The sequence below is a fragment of the Rattus norvegicus genome, chromosome Y (assembly GCF_021556685.1).
Source record: "Rattus norvegicus strain SHRSP/BbbUtx chromosome Y, alternate assembly SHRSP_T2T, whole genome shotgun sequence".
NCBI lineage: Eukaryota > Metazoa > Chordata > Mammalia > Rodentia > Muridae > Rattus > Rattus norvegicus.
The window spans coordinates 21842263-21862492 of NC_141555.1; the positions used below are offsets into that span (position 1 = coordinate 21842263).

The 20230-nt window shown below is 36.7% G+C and overlaps 1 pseudogene; it reads right to left on the bottom strand.

The window, feature by feature from the left end:
- Nucleotides 1–7419: 7419 nt before the first annotated feature.
- LOC147997982 (glutaredoxin-1 pseudogene) lies at nt 7420–7764 on the bottom strand (annotated as a pseudogene).
- Between the last annotated feature and the right edge of the window lie 12466 nt (nt 7765–20230).

Genomic DNA, 20230 nt, shown 5'->3' on the forward strand with positions numbered 1-20230 from the left:
TCAAATTTCCTCATCTATTTCATAAAAACTCAAAGACTTAATTTAGTAATGTCACTGTATATATGTTTTAGCATGTGGCATATCTAATTAGTTTTTCCATCATGTGATATAATTTCAGGATACTAGACCTATGTAAGTTAGAAAATATTACAAATGGATTGCTATATGTGATAGATCAGAGCGATACATAGATAGATAGATAGATAGATAGATAGATAGATAACTAGATGCATACATACATACATACAGACAGACAGACAGACATTATTACAAAGATGAAAGATCACAGATGAAAAGTAGACAAATAACACATACTCAGAATCATCAATCATGAAATAACTAGTATTAAAATGTGAAAATATCTTCTTATATAAAGCAAAATTTTTAATGTGAATTATGTTCATATTTCAATACCTAAAGGGAGATTTATCAGCAATAATCTTTCAAAGAAAATGTCTATTTGAAAATTCCCCTCAGGTAGTTAACAGACATTAAATACATAACTTCCTTTACATTAATCTGTCAAATTCTCCCATCATCTTGTCTTTGTTACTTAAATGCAAAAGATCATACTTTGTCTCAAAGTTCAATCTTCAGTTACTATCCACCCTGCTCTGCATTCTACCTCATCCTATCACTATATTTAAGTCTATAACAAATCCTCATGTGCTTTCATGAAAATTAATCACGAAGAATCATTTTCTATCTTTACTAACATTGTTCTCATACCGGTAACTATTATTTCTCTGTCACCAATATGATCACTACCCCCTTCGATGTTTGCAGTACCATTTTCAACATCAACCATTTTATAGTTGCTCTTTATTTGAGAAAATAAAATGTTCTATTTTTTCCCTAATAAATGTATGTCCCCTAATAAAGAGTTTGCTCAACTGAAATTTTTGACAAGAAAACAAAGTTGTTACAAAGTGTTAGATCTACTCAGACCTAGAACTGAAAGATGTCTATGTGAGAGGAATCATAGGTAGAACGCTTCTAGAAGAGAAAGCAGAGCTTGTAGAAGACCTCATCCAGGGAAGTGCTTCATGCAATTGTAAACCAAAAGTGTAAAAGACCTGAACTTTCATATTGAAAGTTGTTGAAAAATATTTACAAGTGATTCTGAGTGGGTTACATAAACAGGTTTACTTATAAACAAATGGTAAATACTAGAAAAAATGGCATCAAATAGTATTAGGGCAGAAAAGGAAATAAAGTTAAAAGTTGATACATGTTTCAATATGAATGTTGTCAATTTGAATATGCTGCAGTTTAGTGGATGATTTAATGTGATGAATGACTCATATATACTAACAATATTGCTTGACCCAATAGTGAAATTACACAGAGTGAGAACACTAACAAAAACCAGTTACAAAAATCTGTTCAGGTATGGCTATATTTTTAATATTTCTTTTTGAAAACATTCATTTAATTAAATAAAATTCAATAAGGAACCGAAGATAACCCTTTTCATCTCTGACATTTCCAATCTCTAAACAGAGGTATAGTGAATGAAACTTCATCCAGCATTTGCCTAATCCAGGTATTATTAATTTAAAATAATAAGCATAGCAGTGTATCATATTTGTTGGCATTCGTTTATAAGGCCCAATTATCTCCTAAGAAGGACATCCATTAAAAGCAATCTAACATAACTTTGTTTCCTTTAAATATTAATAATCTTAAATATTGAGATTGTTTATCATATTCACAGCATAGGACACCATATGTAAGTACTTCGTTTTTACATATGAATATCAGTCACTCTACCTTTCTTTTTTATGTATTTTGATACAGACCAAGCTTAACAAAGAGGAGACTGTATGCTTTTCAGCAATCCTTACATTTCTCCCATGGTCCACTACAAATGGGCCCTATTATAATGAATTAAATTAATATTTTATGTAAATGATAATGGCATGCAAATGCAGATTTTTATATTTCATACAATAAAAAAATCAATGATCCAACAAATAAATCGGTACAGATTTTACTTTTATAGTAAGACAATAGGTTAATAATACCTTATAATATCCACTCTAATTCATATTGAGTCAGTGCTGGAATATGTGTAACAATGTTTGTAAAAAGAATAAGTACTTTTCTGTATCTTTTAACAGAAATTGGACATAGTCAATAAAGAGTTGTCAGATAAATGTAGAAATAGTTCAAAAACTTTTTAAAATTATTCGGAAAGATATTTCTAGAGCATCTGAGTTCAGTTCTCATGCTCCACATAACTAGCTAATATAGTGCTAAGCACTTGTATTCTATGTGCATACACAATATTATTCTCCATAGGAAATAAATGTTTCAAAATCTCAAAACTTATATTATTTATTAGTAAGAATTTTGACGTGTAAGATTACACTTTTTTCCATTTTTTTCTTAAATTGGGTATTTACTATTTACATTTCAAATTTTATTCCTTTTCTGTGTTTCCAGTTCATCAGCTCAAACCTCTCCTCCTCCCCTTCTATAATGTGATTCGTCTCCTCCACATCCATTCCCTTCTTTAAAGCACCCCTCCGTACTTTCCCCTACATGAAACATTCAACCTTAGAAGGACCAAGGGCTTTAAAATCGTGCCCCAACCAGGCTATTCACTGCTACATATAGATTTGGAGCCCATGGTTAGATCATGTGTATTCTTTGTTGTGGTTTAGTCCCTGGAAGATCTGGTTGCCTGGCAGTTTGTTTATTTTTCTTTTTTTTTTTTTTTTTTGAGTTGAAAGTTCCTTGAGCTCCTTCAGTCCTTACTTTAATTCCTCCAAAGGGGGTCCTATGCTTCGTTCAGTGATTTGCTGCTGACATTCGTCTCTGTGTTTCACATGCTCTGGCTATGTCTCTCAGGAGGGATCAATGTACAGTTCTGCCAGCATGCAATTCTTAGCTTCATCAATCTTATTAAGTTTATATATATATATATATATATATATATATATATATATATATGTATATATATATATATATACATATACATATATATATATATACATATATATATGGGGACACATGTCTAGCAGATGCTGAATGGCTATTCCTTCAGTCTCCTAAAAACACTGCCTTCTTACACCTATTATGGATATTTTAGTTACCCTTTTAAGGAAGGAGTGAATCATCTGCATTTTGGCACTCTCTCTTGAGATTCATGTCATCTGTGCATTGTATGTTACGTAATTTGAGCATTTGGGCTAATATCGACCTATCAGTGAGTGCATGCTTTGTGTGTATTATTGTGATTGGGAAACATCATGGTAGTTGAAATACTAAGCAGCAAAGAGATAGAACCACAAGAGTCTGCTTCCTGTAGCTAGACATGCTCAGCTGTGAAGATCAGGTTATGCGCACACAGTTCAAAATCTTTAACCTATAAATGTCCAAAGTCTTAAAAAAATGCAAAGACAAAAAAGGAGCAGAGATTGAAGGAAAGGCAACCCAGAGACAACATGACCAGACGATCCATTTCATTCACAGACCTCAAATCCTCATACTATTCCTGATATCAAGATGTGCTGGCAGATAATACCCTAATATGTCTGTTATCTGAGGGGCTCTGCCATCACCTGATGGTGACAGATTCACATTCATATAACCATTTGACAGGAACTGAGAGCCAGAAAAGAATGGTTAGGGGATTGGCTGAAGGATCTGAAGGGGATTGGGGCCCAAAATGAAGAACAACACTATCAATTAAGTTTACCCTTCAGAGGCTCAGGTTATTTACTACAAAGAAGTGTATACTTGGGTCAGTCCATGGCTTCTGCTACGTAGATCGTAGAGCATATGGAGTAGACAATTGCCTCATTTCCATCTCTGGGAAGGGAGTCAATTGGTCCTGTGGAGACGTCATATCCCAGAGAAGGGGGATGGTAGAGGACTAAAATGGAAGTGGACATGTAGATGGGGGAGAACCATTTAGAAACAAAGAGGATCAGAATGGCTTGGTTAATTCAAGGAAGAAAGAGAAATAGGGGAAATGACATTTGAAATGTAAACAAATGAATAGATTATTGTACACATATAATGTTTATAATATAATACATTTATGTTTATAACAGAGACATTCACATCTCACTCCTTAGGGACTATACAGTCATAATCTATACTACAGGTTTACTGAAGCTGAAAACCATATTTTTTGAAATGTACTTATTATTGCTAATTTACATAGTTAAACCCAATCAATATTTTATCTTCCGTCCTTGTACCTATAATAAATCGTTATTAACCTTGATAAAATTAAAAAAAGTGTTTCTACTCCATTATCTTTCCATTGTATGACTGAAATTTCACTCAATTTTAGCTACATCTCTATATTCCCTCCATTGTCGCCCTCTTCCCAGTCCCTTCATATTTGACATTCCTGTTCCTGACAGTGTCCCTCAGCAATTCATAAGTAGACTTGTACTTCCCAAAATGGGGACAGTGGACACTAAACTGATCATACACATACACAGTTTGCTGAAATAACATTCAGATTTAAGTGAATAAGTATCCCATTTTCCCTTTATGATCTGGGTTAAGTCACTATGATGACTTTCACAAGATCCATTCACTGTCCTGAAAATTACATGCTTTCCTTTTTCCAGTCTGTCAATGCACCATATTTTCCTTATGAATTCATTTGTTAAAGAACAACTTGAATATATCCAAATTATCAAGGGTTTCTATACTAGAATAAATCAACATTTGGATATATGTCCTCGAGTTATATCTTTAGGTGTATCCATTTCTACATTCATGAAGAAACATCATACTGATTTCTAAAGTTGCTGTAGAAGTTAGCGTTCCCACCAGGAGAATAGCAATGCTCTCCTCTCCATAACAAAGTATGATAAGTTGGCTCATGTGTTATTAAACTAAGGTTTCTGAAAGGGATGAAAAAATGTCAGAATAATTTTGATTTGCAGTTCTGTAATGTATAGAGGTGATATATATTTTGCATTAGATTCTTAGTCATTTAAGTTTCTTCAATTGTGAATATTTTGTTTAGATATGTACCCAATTAATTTTTTCTGGATATACAGTGTTTTAGTCTTTTCATTATGATTAATAGAGGCCCATTGTTGTACGTGTACATGGAAAAAACGCTTGCTATATTTGAAAATAGCCACTTTAAATTTACTAAGATCAAATCACGCAATGTGCTCTCACTAAACTCACAGAATTGGCAGATCTGTTGTAACTAACAGAATTCATTAAGGTCACTTTATGAAACATCCCTATATATAAAAAATATTCTCTTAGTACTCAATATTAAGCTATATACATTAATTGTTTTATTTTTTTGACAATTTCCACTAAAATATTTAGATGATAATTTTCACATTTATTTTACCTACATCACTATATTACTTTGAATCCTACCTTTGTATATCTTCTATTTTTAAAAAAAAACGGTTTAATAAACCCATGATGATCCCTTACAGAAGTCTTTCAACCCTCCAACAGAAGACACTCACTGTCCATAGTGTGTCAGTTAGGAGTAACAGCTTTCAGGTATTTTCACTGCATTCTGGATGGTTGACTGGCTTGAAGCTGTGAAGGGAACCACAGGTGCTATGTGTCATGAGGTGAAAATTCTGCGTATCCAGAAGACACGCTTTCTCTAAGATCACCCCCATATTTTGTGCACCTACAGTCTCTATGCACCTTGTTTCATAGTGGCCTTTGAGCCTTGTGGAAGGGGTATAACATGTATATCCAACTCATTATGGCTGAAATCAATAAAATGAGGACAACAATATAATGAATGAAAGGAAGAGTTCATTCGTGGAAAGTATTAGCAAGATTGTCATTACCTCTGGCCAAGTGAGTTAAAGAATGGATAGAATTAACAAAATTAAAGAGAAGAGAAGAGACGTAGAGAAAACACTTTTTATATTTACATTCCCAAGTCTAGAATATTTTTAAAGCATTAAATATTTACTGGATGTATTGGATGTACCAGTATTAAATCACCTCAATATGCATAATTTCAACAGGACAATGAAAAAGAGTCGGCCATTTAATATCTCCCTCACAAAATATCATAGAACCACATGTATTCAGTTTAAATATTTGATTAGACATTTGATGTGCATTAAAAGTTTCTTAGATGATTCCATAAAATGGACAAAAGGACGAATACATTAAAATTCCATGTTGAATCTGGTATTATCCAACAATTGACAGAGAACAAGAGAGAGAAAGTGGGGCAGGGGTAAAATGAGGTAAACCGAAAGGTACAGAGAGAGGGTGAAAGAATTACAGATGACTGACAGAAAGAGAGGAAGACTGATTATTACAGACTAATTACACCAATACACACATATTCTCAATAAAATCCTTGTGATCAGATTCAAAACGACATTAAAAATAATCTTTAACAAGGTAAGCTTTCTTAAAATACCAGACATACAAGTCTGATTTAACATACACACACATATACGTATATATGTTAATTCTACTTCTAATCTGATCTTTGTGGTAGGATGTTCCATCTTGACCCAGAACTTTAATCAAGATCTATTCTTTATTTTTATTTTTTTTTAGTCATCTGGAGATACATCTTTTTTGGGAATGAATTCTTTGCACTGGAGAACAGAGAAGAGACCTGAAGTTCCATGATTAATAAACGTCATTGCAAGACATCCAAGCAAAATGAAAAATTGTGAATGGAATAAATAGTTTAGGAAAATGTTATGCCAGCAAATTCTTTCATAGACAGTCTTTGAAGGAGAGCTCTGAAATTTTGCATTTCATATTTGAGTTATCTGGATTCTAACTAGAATCAACTCACAACTGTTTGGGATTTTCTTGGCAATTAAACAGTTTCTGAACAGAGCTGCATTCATCATATGGTCTGCTGTCTATGTTAATATTGATAGAGTGTGGAACAACTCTGCTAAAGCTCTTCATCTGTTTTTCGGACAGCATCCTCATACAAGTGTGGACTTCTGTGGGTTGTGGTAGGGAAAGGTTGAGATCACTGGCTTAGAGCTGTAAATGCAGAAGTACAAGCTTGAGGGAGGGAAAGGCCAGTGTGTAGATCATAAACAACTTCACAGTATTCATTGTTTTAATAATCATTAGGATGTGGACTTCTGCAAAATGACCTCAGCAGATTAGCATGCTAGAAAAACATTAACTGATTCACAGGAGATTTAGATGCACTGGATTGTTAAATATGGGCATTGAGGTAGAGACATATAAGCACATGAAGAATGGATAGTCAATCCTCTGTGATCAGTTAAGCTTCCCTACACCAAGGTTTCAGGCAAACAGCATCAAATTTTAGCACTGAGGAAAAGAATAAAACCAATTTGTTGAAAATCCCAATCATAAGAAAATACTGATATCCTCCATTTTGCACATCATCTCTCAGGTGCACTGGGTTCAGCATGACTGAATGTCTGCTGTCAGCATGGGTTTTTACTTCCATCCCTTTCTTAACTGCAGAGCTCCATTCTGCTTCAGCCATGTCATCAGCTCCCCATTCTGTTGGAGGGAGATTACATCACTGTGTCTGCCTGTGCAGTCTTTCTTTACCTATGAAGACCCAAGGAACTATTCTCACTCCACTGAGCTGTTGTAAGTAATCTTGAAATGCATTGGTGTTGTTAGTGTCTGTGAGGTCTACAAGTCCCAGAACACCATGTTTTAATGGGAGATGTTTGAAAATTTCTTGCATATTTCTGCAAAAAGTTACAGGTGGGAATCAATGAACAGGACCGCCTTCCCAGATTAGATCTTGCAGTTCACAAACACATGAGCCATGCTGACAGGCTGCAGCTTCTCAGAAAAAGTAAGTTCAGTTGAAGTTACTGGTCTGTTTGAGAATCGAAATCCCAATGTATTCTAAACCATGCATTCTACTTGAATTCCAAAGAAACCATGGAAGAAAAAGCTTTTCCTTTTTCCTGCTTGCACTCACATTGCTAGCAAACACTCACAGACATTAGAACCTGCATTCTGAAGATCTATCCATATACTAATGACCAGATGAGACATCTAGACTTTTGGATCAATAAACTAATGGATTTAGGACTTTCCAAATAGCCAGTCATTGTTAAATTATGTGGGCCATAGACTTGATCATTGTGACAAACTCCTTTTCTCTGTACAGATAGATTCATCCTTTATGTTCTATTAGGGAATACCGGCTTCTGCACCAGGAATCTAGAGAAGACCTTTTAGAGCTGTTTGTGTCTAATAAAAGGTTCAGCTCAGTTACAAATTTCCAATGGGCACATTCCCTTAGCATGATTTTCATATGATGCTTTGATACAGTTCTTCTTATTTTGTATAATTCTTGGCAACAGAATAATAATAGAAGTAGTAATCTGTCAATTCACAATAATATATTTGCATGAGTGCATCATGTAGAAGAATTACAGGATAAACAAGAATTGGAAAACCAGATGTCTTTCCTTCTGTGGATAAAGACCAAGAAAACTGAAATATATAAAAATCTGAGACAAGTTGTATGAAGTCCGTTCTTTCTTTCAATCACGGGTCTCCTAGGGAAGAATTTCTGGTATCAAGAGTAAGCAAAAATTACCTCTATTACTGACCGAACTCACCTGCTGAATCCCTCATTGTCGGAAATGAAGAAACTCTGTATGATCCTGCTATAATGTGTATATATCTATGTATCATTCATAGAGTGGATACTTTTGACTCTAAGTTTCAAAGCAACAGTTGGGGACACACAGAATTAATTCTTTCACACATTAATTCTCAGGCTGATGTTTGGTCTCAAAAGTTCATTTCAAGAGTTGCTTTACAACAGTCATTTACTGATCTAGAAGAAACACATTTTAAATGTTGTGAAATCTATTAGAACAATATCAACTACCTTTCTTCCTTCCCATTTTTGAATGAATCATTTTCCACCAAATGTCTGTTGTCTCAGCTGCAGGCTGCATCCCCACAGAATAGTCTGAATCTTGCTCTTAGCAGTGCATTTATGAAACACCAATGTGATTTCTTTTCCACTTTCACCACATGATGAGTTTTAATTCTTCACTACATCTGATGGGTCAAATCTACGTTGTCACAAAGGATGAGATTTGAGAACTCAGAGATGCTGAATAATAATGCAGTATCTACGAATAACCTACATGGATGACTGGCAGTTTAGACAATGACCATGTCTATACCATATATGTATTCCTGTAGGTATCAGAAAACTTCTCTCATTGGTTGAGTTTGACCCAGTTCAACTAAGAAAGTACAAAAGAAAGGATAAAAGTCATGCACATGGGCTGGAAACATAGCTCTTGCATTTTGAGCATTTCCTAAGCATAGAACCAAAAAGGTAACCCAATTCCATGTGGAATTCTCTCACCCAACTGGCTTCAGTGGAAATTGCATGCATATAGTGCATAGCACTTAAAGCAGGCAAAACAATTATGTAAAAAAAAATAGTAACAGTGTCCTTTGCCTTACATAACCTTTGCAGTTTTATGATATCCCCTTTGTCGATTCTTGATCTTAGAGCATAAGCCATTGGTGTTTTGTTCAGGAAATTTTCTCCAGTGCCCATGTGTTCGTCATGTTTCCCCATTTTCTCTTCTATTAGTTTGAGTGCATCTGATTTGATGTGGAAGTCCTTATCCCCTTGGATTTAAGCATTGTATTGGGTGATAAGCATGGATTGATCTGCACTCTTCTACATGCAGACCTCCCATTGAACCAGCACCATTTGGTGAAAATGGTATCTTTCATTAGATGGTTTTGGCTCCTTTGTCAAAAACCACGTGACCATAGGTTTGTGGTTTCATTTCTGGGCCTTCAATTCTATTCAACTGGTCTGTCTATCTGTCTCTGTACCAATATCAAGCAGTTTTATCACTATTGCTCTGTAATACTCCTTGAGTTCAGATATAGTGATTCCACCAGAAGTCATTTTATTGTTGAGGTTTTCGTTATCCTGGATTTTTCGTTATTCCAGATGAATTTGGAAAATGTTCTGTGTAACTCTCTGAAGAATGGGATTCGTATTTTGATGGGGATTGCATTGAATCTGCAGATCACTTTTGGTGAAATGGCTCTTTTTACTATATTAATCCTGCCAATCCATGAGCATGGGAGATCTTTCCACCTTCTGAGGTCTTTTTCAATTTCTTTCTTTAGAGGCTTGTAGTTCATACCATACAGATCTTAAACTCAAATGCTTCACTCCTTTTTTAAAAGGGAAACAAGAATACCCATGGCAGGGAATAGGGATGCAAATGTTAGCACAGAGGGAGAAATAGCATTCATTCAGAGTGTGACCCCCAAGTGGCCCATACATAGACAGCCACATAATTAGATCTAATAAGGACTTCCAAGGTTAATATGAGACATGTACATAATTTGGTTTCTAGATTTTGAATTTCTCTTGAATGATTTCCAATAATAAACTTGAAAATCCCTCAGAACAAGAATGAATTAACCTTCTGAGACTCCTCCTGGATGCCCAGCAGTTTTTGATGTGCTTAAACACTTCTTTGAAACCCTCTCATGTTCATGTTCAGTGTGAAGGGAATTCCAATGTCTGAATGGAAACTCACTTCCCCTTTCTACCTGGGCTACAGCATTTACTCCTCTCAAATAATTTCACTCCCAAGGACATTAAGATTTTAAAAATTGTCCTCTCAATGTTTACCACTAAATTAATAGCATATAATTTCTATCATTCAAAGTCTTCCTAATGCATATTTCCTGAAGGCAATAGCATTCTTCATTTTAGTAACAGGTTCTGCATTAGGAAGTTCTTATTTGGATTCTCCTTGGCTTTGAACCAGCTGTTCAGTCTTAGGTACTGGATTTGCCCAAGCACAAGTTTCTACATTTTGAATTAAGGTGTTCCCAGTACGGTTTCTTAGGTTTTTCAACTTGAAGAATTGTCAACTCTCTTAGTGTTATGACTAGTAATAATTTGGTTCAATCCTACAATCAAGAGAACTTAGTAACTGAAGTTCCATAAAATCAAAATTGAGTCACTAGACATCTCTGAAATGTTGTTTTCAAAGTGGGATTCAGTTGTTACAGTTTTTAGGACATTCCTCTAAACTTTAAAATGTAAGTATTGCTCATGCACAGAATTCTTTTGCAAGAAAGGAGGAGGAATTTTGTATTCTTTCATTGACATTGGGTTTGACTAACTTGTGGAGCATACAGCTCATACCTTGGATAAATCCAGCATGCCCCAACAGCACAGAGCAAGTCACTTTTTTGTAGTGTGTGTGTGTGTGTGTGTGTGTATGTGTGTGTGTGTGTGTGTGTGTGTGTGTGTGTGTGTGTAGATCATTCCATGGTAACTCCTGCTACATGTTGGAGAAGCACACTTCTTCAAAGATACCATGGCCTCCTTTGTTTTGCATGCCTCTTTATCATATATATTCACTTCAAACTGCACCATTTACTGATACTTCTTTGTGACAGATTAAACTCATAATATCCTCTAATCTCCATAGGGATACAGAGCTCAATGATAAATAATTTTTTGAGATTTTTGGAGATTTAGATTCAAATTTTTTCCTAAAACTCATTAAGTATTTATTGTTCTGTAAATGCAAATCCAGCTGGTATTTTGGACATTTGAGTTTTATGGCCAGAAATCATCAGCTAAATGGATTCCTTCCATTCTTGGCACAGTCAGGCTATGCTTCCATAATGTCATGTTTGCTGTGACTACCTAGTTATACAGTCTTATGATATGCAAGTGAATTCTAATATAGTTTTCTTAATACTCAGTGGTTCTGATCAGAATCTGTAAAGTGGGGAATCAATCTCTTTGTGATAAATGTAGGTTGCAAACTGCCTCTGGATACATATGAATACCATCTTGTATATATGCATGTGCTTTTTAGGTGGTATTTCATTATCTATTAACAGTCTACATACCGTAGGATCAGATTATTTTACATTTCCAAGTAAAGTGATTTCTTGTTCCTTCTGGCTTAGAATTGTGTGGGAATACTTAGATCAATCTGTGTAGCCCTACGAAATTCTTCTTGATATATTTACATCTATGGATGGTGTAATATCTAAAACCTTTGAAATACTGCCTTTGATACACCTTCCTTCACCTTTGTAAATGAAAATATTTTCATCTATTGATGATGTAATATCTTCAAACTTTGATATACAGACCTTTATGCACCTGCGTTCACCTGTGTGAAAGGAAAATATTTACAGCAGACAGATCCTGTAATGTTTTGGATACTAAATGATTCGCTTAGCTAAAGTATGACTATGCATGCTTATTCGGGCTCAAACAGATCCATGAGGAGATGCCACTGACTAAAAATGTCAACTACTACTCAAATGTCCTCTATGTTTACAGTGAGAGGAACAGCTACTTCAGTTCAGGTGTGGAACTGATGAATTCTCAGCCATTTTCCAAATTTAATAAAAAAATTACTAAGACAAGGATTGAGGGAATGCTTTCATCTATGTAGAATATTAATTTCAGCCTCACATACAAATGTGTGATGTGAAGTACTTGCCACACTGTACTGCAGACAGAATAATATATTTTTGGGTATTGTCTTTCTGGACTAGAGTATGATATCAATACAGTCTTCTGTGACAGATTTTCAAGCACATCTGAACATCTAGTGATTCCAGCAGTGTAAATCTTGCTCAAGATAATACCCTTCTTGTTATTTGTGACCCTCATCAAGACCAGTTACTGCTAGGTATTAGAGTTCTGACTCATTTTTAAGTTTTTTTTAATCTCATGCTAATATTTGATGCTTTCTTTGTCCCATGGAATAGTTAGTCAACAGGCCTGTCTACCAGATATCAGCTGCATGACCAGAGGTTGCAATTTACTTCACTGCTGAATTCATAGATACAAGGATTTTTTTTTATGATAAGGACTTAATCTTCTAGAATGTAGAATGTTGTTGTTTGTGGCTTTCCTTGGCTCCCTCCATTCTCACAAGGTTCTTATCAGTGAAGAAACTGCACAAAGAATGTGAAATACACTTGCTGGGCCACAGGATAGACAAAATGAACAAAACTTTCCTTGCATGGGTTTAGAACATAGTGGACAGGAGATACATTCAACTTAGTCAATGAAATGCTCCCCCTGTATACGTAATGGACAAATGTTTACCCACCTGGATTGACATGTTAGCCATGCCTGCTTATCCTGCTTACCCAGTTCCCAGGATACTTTATTCTCAGAAAGGTATAAGTTGGTGGACCAACATCTTATGCTAACTCACTATTTCCCAATTACTCCAAGATAATCAAATTCCACAAAAGGAGCTCCCATTTCCATAGACTACCTGGCTTCAGGTCTGAAGCTATGAGCCCAGTCAACAAGAAAATCTCCATAACCAAGTCAAAGTAAATCTTTTATTTGTTTAGTGCTGGGGAGGATGGGCAGCTCTGATGGTGTCTTCCTTATTGTAGTTTCTTCTTGTGACAGGGGAGAGGGGAAGAGCATTGGAGGAGGGTAAGTCTTGATCCATTAGAGTTGCAGTACAATAATAATCATCATCATCATCATCATCATCATCATCATCATCATCACCACCACCACCACCACCACCACCACCACCACCACCACCATCATCATCATCAATACCATCACCATCACCATCAAAAGTAATATAGGCTGGTAAGTTGATTTAGCATTTAAGAGCTCTGACTGCTTTCCCATAGGTCATGAGTTTAATTCCAAGCAAAACATCGTGTCATACAAACATGTATAATGGCATCTGATGCCCACTTCCGTTGTGTCTGACAGTTACAGAATAATCATACAAATCAAATAAATAAATCTTTAAATTAAATAAATAAATGTTTACTTATCTAAGTTTAAGTTATTGTGCTTCTGTAGCTGGCCAGTTTTTGTATTCCTCTGAGTATAGCAAATGTGTTCTCTGTCTATTAAAATCCATGATAAGAGCTCACACATTACTTGCTGTATCCCAAGACTGCTTTTCAAAACACAGATTATGCTTTTCTGAGAAATTAAATAGCTTCCTAACACACTCCTATCCTTTCTTCATGTTCTGCTTCTGAGAGGCACATAAGAAAATTAGTTTGAACATGAGGACTTTACAGTTGCATTTTCCTGTGATGTGAGAAAACTGAGGTTAACACAGAGGGGTTAGGACAGTCAACAAAGAAGTGGGCATAATGGCTATCTTTTGTCCAAATGCTGTTGGTGCAAGAGGTCAGAATTCCTGGGAGTTTACCCAACTCACAGGTCATCTTCTGGAGTCAATTTCTCCAACGTCTTAATCTGTTTATTGCTCACTGATGGTGGACGGTTGGGATGACGCCTTCCCAACAGACTCTGTAAAGAACCACAAGGGAACATGCATAATAATGGCCCAGACACAGGAGGGAAAATGCTAGTCCTCCAATGAAGCATGACGAAAGGGGAAGTGTACAGACACTTGGAAGCACTGAAATTGGAGGAAAGCTCTCTTCAAACTGGATTTATTAGCTATTTTCTTTCTCCAAACCATGATCACTAGACATATGCCCCACACCCTTCTGCAGTCCCCCTTGCCCTTAACAAAAAATCTGGGAAAGACATGAAGAAATGGAGGACATTTTCAGTTCGTATCTGATGGGATGCAGGTAAGTCCTGGAGTCCGTAATGTTTAGGAATATCAAGCCTTAATCATAGAAGTTCAAGACAAAGAGTGAGAGACCTTAAGGAATGTCCAGGGGAGTAGCCTTTTCTCCATTCTTATCATAAAAATCCAATGACATGTCCAGGGATCCACTGAAGATAAAATTCAATACTCTACCCTGAGATTCAAAGCTATTATCCCTGTGGCACTTTTTGGTATTCCTCCTCACTCAGAATGAAATTAAGGAACACATAGTAGACAAGATACATGCTTGAAAATTCCTGGCTCTCTGCCAAAACTTTATCAGATACTCCTGAAACTGGGTCTCTTCTTTAGGAATTCAGAGCCTTCAGGTCATAAGTCCTACTCCTAGAAGGCCTGAGCCAATACCACTTCCTCTTGGATGCTCCTCAGAACCAGCCCACTGCTCTCACTCACCCTTTTCTGCCAGATAATTTATGTTTTCCCTTCTAAAACAAGAAATTATCTTAATTTCGTCTTCCTCTCTTTTGTCTCTCCATGCTCTCTGTTTTCTCTGTAAATAGCTTGATCATCCTGAAACACATTTGCATGGGTAAACCAATAAGTACTAACTAAGTGCCACAAAGGCAGTTTCTGTTTCCATAACACTATTGACATCACAGAGAATACCATGGAAATTCCAGCATACATTAGAGTACACAGAAGAGAGTCCCCTTCAACAACACATCATTACCCTTTAACTAGATCTTATCCAAATAAACAAGCCAAGTTGCCCTTTTAAGGATCTTTGCCTGAGACACAGGGGAAGACTTTCTATCACTATCCCTTCTATCCCAGAGATATCACTGATCTATTGTATTTTTTACCACCTTCATGCATCCATAGTGAAGACTCAATTTTCAAACACAGCCCACAAATGGTCCTCCCCACCTTAGGTAGCACACTCAACATGACAAAGAAGAAAATAAACTGAGAAAATAGTTCAGAATGCTTGTCAGTGATGTGATGCGTCGACACAGTTAATCCATCTCAGTTAATACATCTTCTGTAGCTAAATGACTAATTTCTCCAAATTCTTCATCTATTCCTTCTGCTATGTAATATTGGAGGGTTGGGATGATGTCTTCTCAGTAGGCCAGGTACATGGATAAATACAGTTAAGCAAAGACTTGGGGAAAATCCACAGTCTACAACAGTTTGGATAGGGCTGTAAAAAAATAAAGAAAACATATAAATTCTAATAAAAAAACTTCCCCCAGTACCTCAAAATTAATTTGTTTTAGCCATGAGGCTGGTTGTGATGTGATCAGTGGTACACAGATCTGGCTACTGGTGCACTGATTAACACAGGTGTAATTTGAATCATCAAAACAAACATTCAGAGGAAGCATGAGGGGTCAATCTTGGAATGAGCAATTAAGAAGTCAAACAGAAGTATAGAAATGTATCATAAAAAAGACAGACAGAGACAAAGACAGAAAGACAGACAGAGATACACACACACACACACACACACACACACACACACACACACACACACAAAGCAGTAGTCACAGGGAAAAAGATGTTGTAGATCATTGGTAAGGAGCTTCAGCCAGGGAAGAAAAGTCAAATTCTTAATTTGGGTGCCACATGTGACAACTTCTATACTCCTGAAAGGCAGTCACTACTACATTTATGTACAACATCCATTAGGAAAATACAGACAGGGAAGGGTAAAGTAAGGGAAGAGACTAGGTATTATTACATGATGCATGTTTATTAAAGCCCCATGTCACCTTTCTCCTTAGGCTGGCAGTCCCTGTAAAGAGAAGACAGTCCATGGTCAGCCTGTCATGCATTTCTTGGATCTCTGAAAATTTTCCTTCCATTCATGTCCTTGGCCCCTAGGCTTGTTGGGAGTTGTTGAATATTCTCCACCTTCTCAGTTGTTAAAGTTCTAGTATAGTAGATTTGGACATCAATACTATTTTAAATTGTGGTTCTCCAGTAGACAGCAAGTTCAGATCACACTGGGGTTTATGAGAGAAGCAAGTGCATAAACTGACATGAAATATGTTATCATTAGTAAAGACTGTTGTAGGAAAGCTGTAAAAGAGGTCAGAGAGGCAGACAGAGAAAGAGAAATGAGACAGAGACAGAGAAAGACACATACAGAGAGAGAGAGTATGTGTGAAAGAATATTATGCCTTGTGTATATGAAGTCAGAAAATAATTTGTGAATCTAGAAGACAAGGTATAAATGACTGCCTGTAAATCCCAGTAATTAAGAAAGAAGCCTGGAGCCAGTTTTGCTATTGAGATTTCATACAGATTGACCAATACCAATGGGAGACACTAGACTTCCATGAGCAAATCCTTATCCTGGAAAATGCAGTTATGGTGGTCCAGAATGAAAAACACAGATTTGTCCCCTCTGTCTGCCTCTCATTACTCTGATCTCCCATGTCACAACAGGCTAAATGGTCTTCCACTTACCCTGAATAGTAGCTTAGAAGGAATAGCAGCTATCTTCAATGGTGCTTCATTTGAGCCTTCCCTCGGCTTGTGGATGGTACTCAGGAAGCTAACTGACAGGTTACACTTTGCCTTGCTGGGTGTCAAAGTTCAGACTCTGTGATTGTCAACACTTCCATGTTTCCATTGGGAGGGCAGTGTCACAATGGCCTGACACTGTCTTGTCACCCCTTTCATATGCTTCATGTGACCAAGTTGATAGCCTGCTTCAGCTTATTCACAGATCAACAGGATGCAACTTTGCTTCAGAGCCTTCATGTCTGGCCACAGAAGACAAGAGACAAATGTCACAGTCAACAGTGATATTGTAGCCATGCCAGGGCATTTCCTCCAAGTTTTACTTTCAAGTGTATCATTTTATTGCAGTTTGTGCTACTCTTTCTAGAAGGTCTTGTTGTGGGACAACATTTGGATGCTGCCCCATCCACAGTTTATAGATATCTTACATAGACTCCTTTCAGTGACAAGGTTTCTGTAATTTTGCATACAAACTAACCATCTAAGCAGAAAAACAGAAACACACACACACACACATACGGTGTAGGAATAATAGTGAAGAGCTTATGGAAAAAATTAGATCTAGAATATGAAACATGAAGGGTTTACTAATATCTATTACCCCACAATGGAGGATGGGAAAATGTGAAAGAATTGTGAGTCGTGCTTCCCCCACAACTTGGCCTCATGAACAATGAAATATGAGACAAAAATCTGCATGATCAAAGCCAAAGACCAGGAACATACACAGTCAATTGAATGTGAATACAACTCATCTCTCTGATCTCTAATGGAAGAGTGCAGGTGTTTCCCAGACCTCTCTGAATAGTATTTCATTGCACCCCAATGCTAGTACACTGAAGGATGTTCAGGAACATACCAGACAGGTGATCTTTTGACATATCTTCACAGAGAGATGAAGCCAGAATGTCAGCATTCCCAGAGCTCTGATGAGCAGGGTGTGCTGATTTCCTCAGGATCCCTTAGCAATGTTTCATAAATCCAACGTGTCAGCCTTCCCAGTCATATTCACAGCTGCACATGGTGTATCTTGGCTTCACAACACCATAGCCTGTAGTTACAGAAGCCAGGATGAAAACTGCAAACTCCACCAGCCTACATTTCATTGTCAGATGCCCAGAATCACTGATAGGTCTCTCTAGACTCACGACTATAGATAGGCATGCTTGTAGGGTTATAACATGGTTGTTTAGTTTCCCCAATTACTGTTCAGAACACGTAGGAAAGATGGGAGGAGCCAGTCCTTTTTCTAGTTTACTAACTGACTGTTTTTCACAGTAGTAGAAAACGGCCTGCCACAGGACACTGTTAGGACAAAACAGCAAGGAACAGATTGGGAAAAGGTCTATATCAATCCTCCATCTGATACAGGGCTATAACCAATACAGACAAAGAACTCAAGAAGTTATACTTCAGAGAGACAAATAAACCTATTAAAATTATGTTCCAGAACTAAACAAAAATTTCTCAACTGATGAAAATCAAACATCTGAGAAGCATCTAAAGAAATGTTCAACATACTTAGTCATCAAGGAAATGTAAATGAAAACAACCCTGAGATTCCACTTCACATATTTAAGAATGGCTGAAATAAAAACTCAGGAGAGAGCAGATGTTGATAAAGATGTCAAGGAAGAGGAATGATGCTTCTTCCTTGGTGGGATTACTAACTTGTTCAACCATTCTCGATATGAGTCTGGAGATTCCTCAGAAAATTGGAAATTGCACTACCTGAGAACCCAGAGATACCTATCCTGGGCATATAATCAAAGGATGCTCCAACATGCAAATAAGGCCATGTATTTCATCCTTTTTCTATACCAGAACAGAAGGGAATGTTCCTTCTCCCCACCTCTGATATCTTCATCCTCTATCGTCTCCCTCCCAAATGGCTATATACTCTGAATTGAAGGCTAATTGTTAAACCATAGAGGTACTGAAGGAATATCCGAGGTGCAGTTGAAGACACGGCAACACTTGTGACATCACAGAAGAAGCTAGGGCTCTCCAGGACGCATGAGATTTTTCAGGGAGGGCCTAATGATGATGTCACTGAGAACTGCCATGGCCTACCTACTGAACAGCTTTCCTTACATTGACCAGATTCGATTGTGCCCTTTCCAGGAGTGTATGCTGTGACACAGTGGGAACCTTTATGTATTACATCTCTCTACAGCTAGAGACTTCATTTGCTTCATTAGTGGTTACATTCTCTGAATGGAGAAAGTTAGTCAGGGGCTTGGCATGGGTAGAAATGCTCTTGGAATGTGGAGTGGAGGAGATTCATTGAATTTTATTCAATGGACCATTCCTGTGACATACAATACAATTTCTTAGGTTTTCTCTGTTTCCCAAAGGCTAGTGTTTTCACTACAGACTTTTAATTGAGTGAATATTTTATTACATTTTCTTATTGTACATTCCTTTATATGAGACTTTATATATATTCCTGAATATGTATTCAAAAATTCTGTTTTCCAATTCAAGGTTCTGCAATGATTTTGGCACCAGGAAGGCTCAACTATAGTGTGAATGTAACAGTGTAAATATTGTGTACCTCCTCCAAATGATAACCTTCCAAATCCTTATTTTATCCACCAATTACCAGACATCAGTATAGGAAAAAACAACATGGATTACAGAGTGCGGTTCTGTATTCCCATTAGATATCAATACTCTAATACGTACCTTCATGTGTTTCTATGGCCAGACTTGAGGGTTTTAGATGTTTTGCCATAATTCTTTTTTCAGTCCAAACATAAGATATAGGAGGAGGGTCAGTGTGAGGAATGGCTTGAGGTCCAGGGAAACCTCAACTTCGATAGTTTCATCAGAAAAGGAGAAAGTCTATTTGGCAATCTCATCTGTGTATTCTAAATTCTTGAGCTAATTGCTCAGAATCCATGTTAAAATTCCAAATAACCTCCAAAATGTAGGAACCAACAAATGTAAATGTATGTATATTGGCGGCATATTTATATATATGCTGCCAATCTAGGTATGATTGATGAAGCTAAGAAGTGCATACTGCCTGGAACTTTATATATATCTTCCCTGAGAAACACAGCCAGAGCATGTCAAATACAGAAGTGAGTGATAGTGGCAAACCAGCAACGTTTAATTGTACCTCTCAT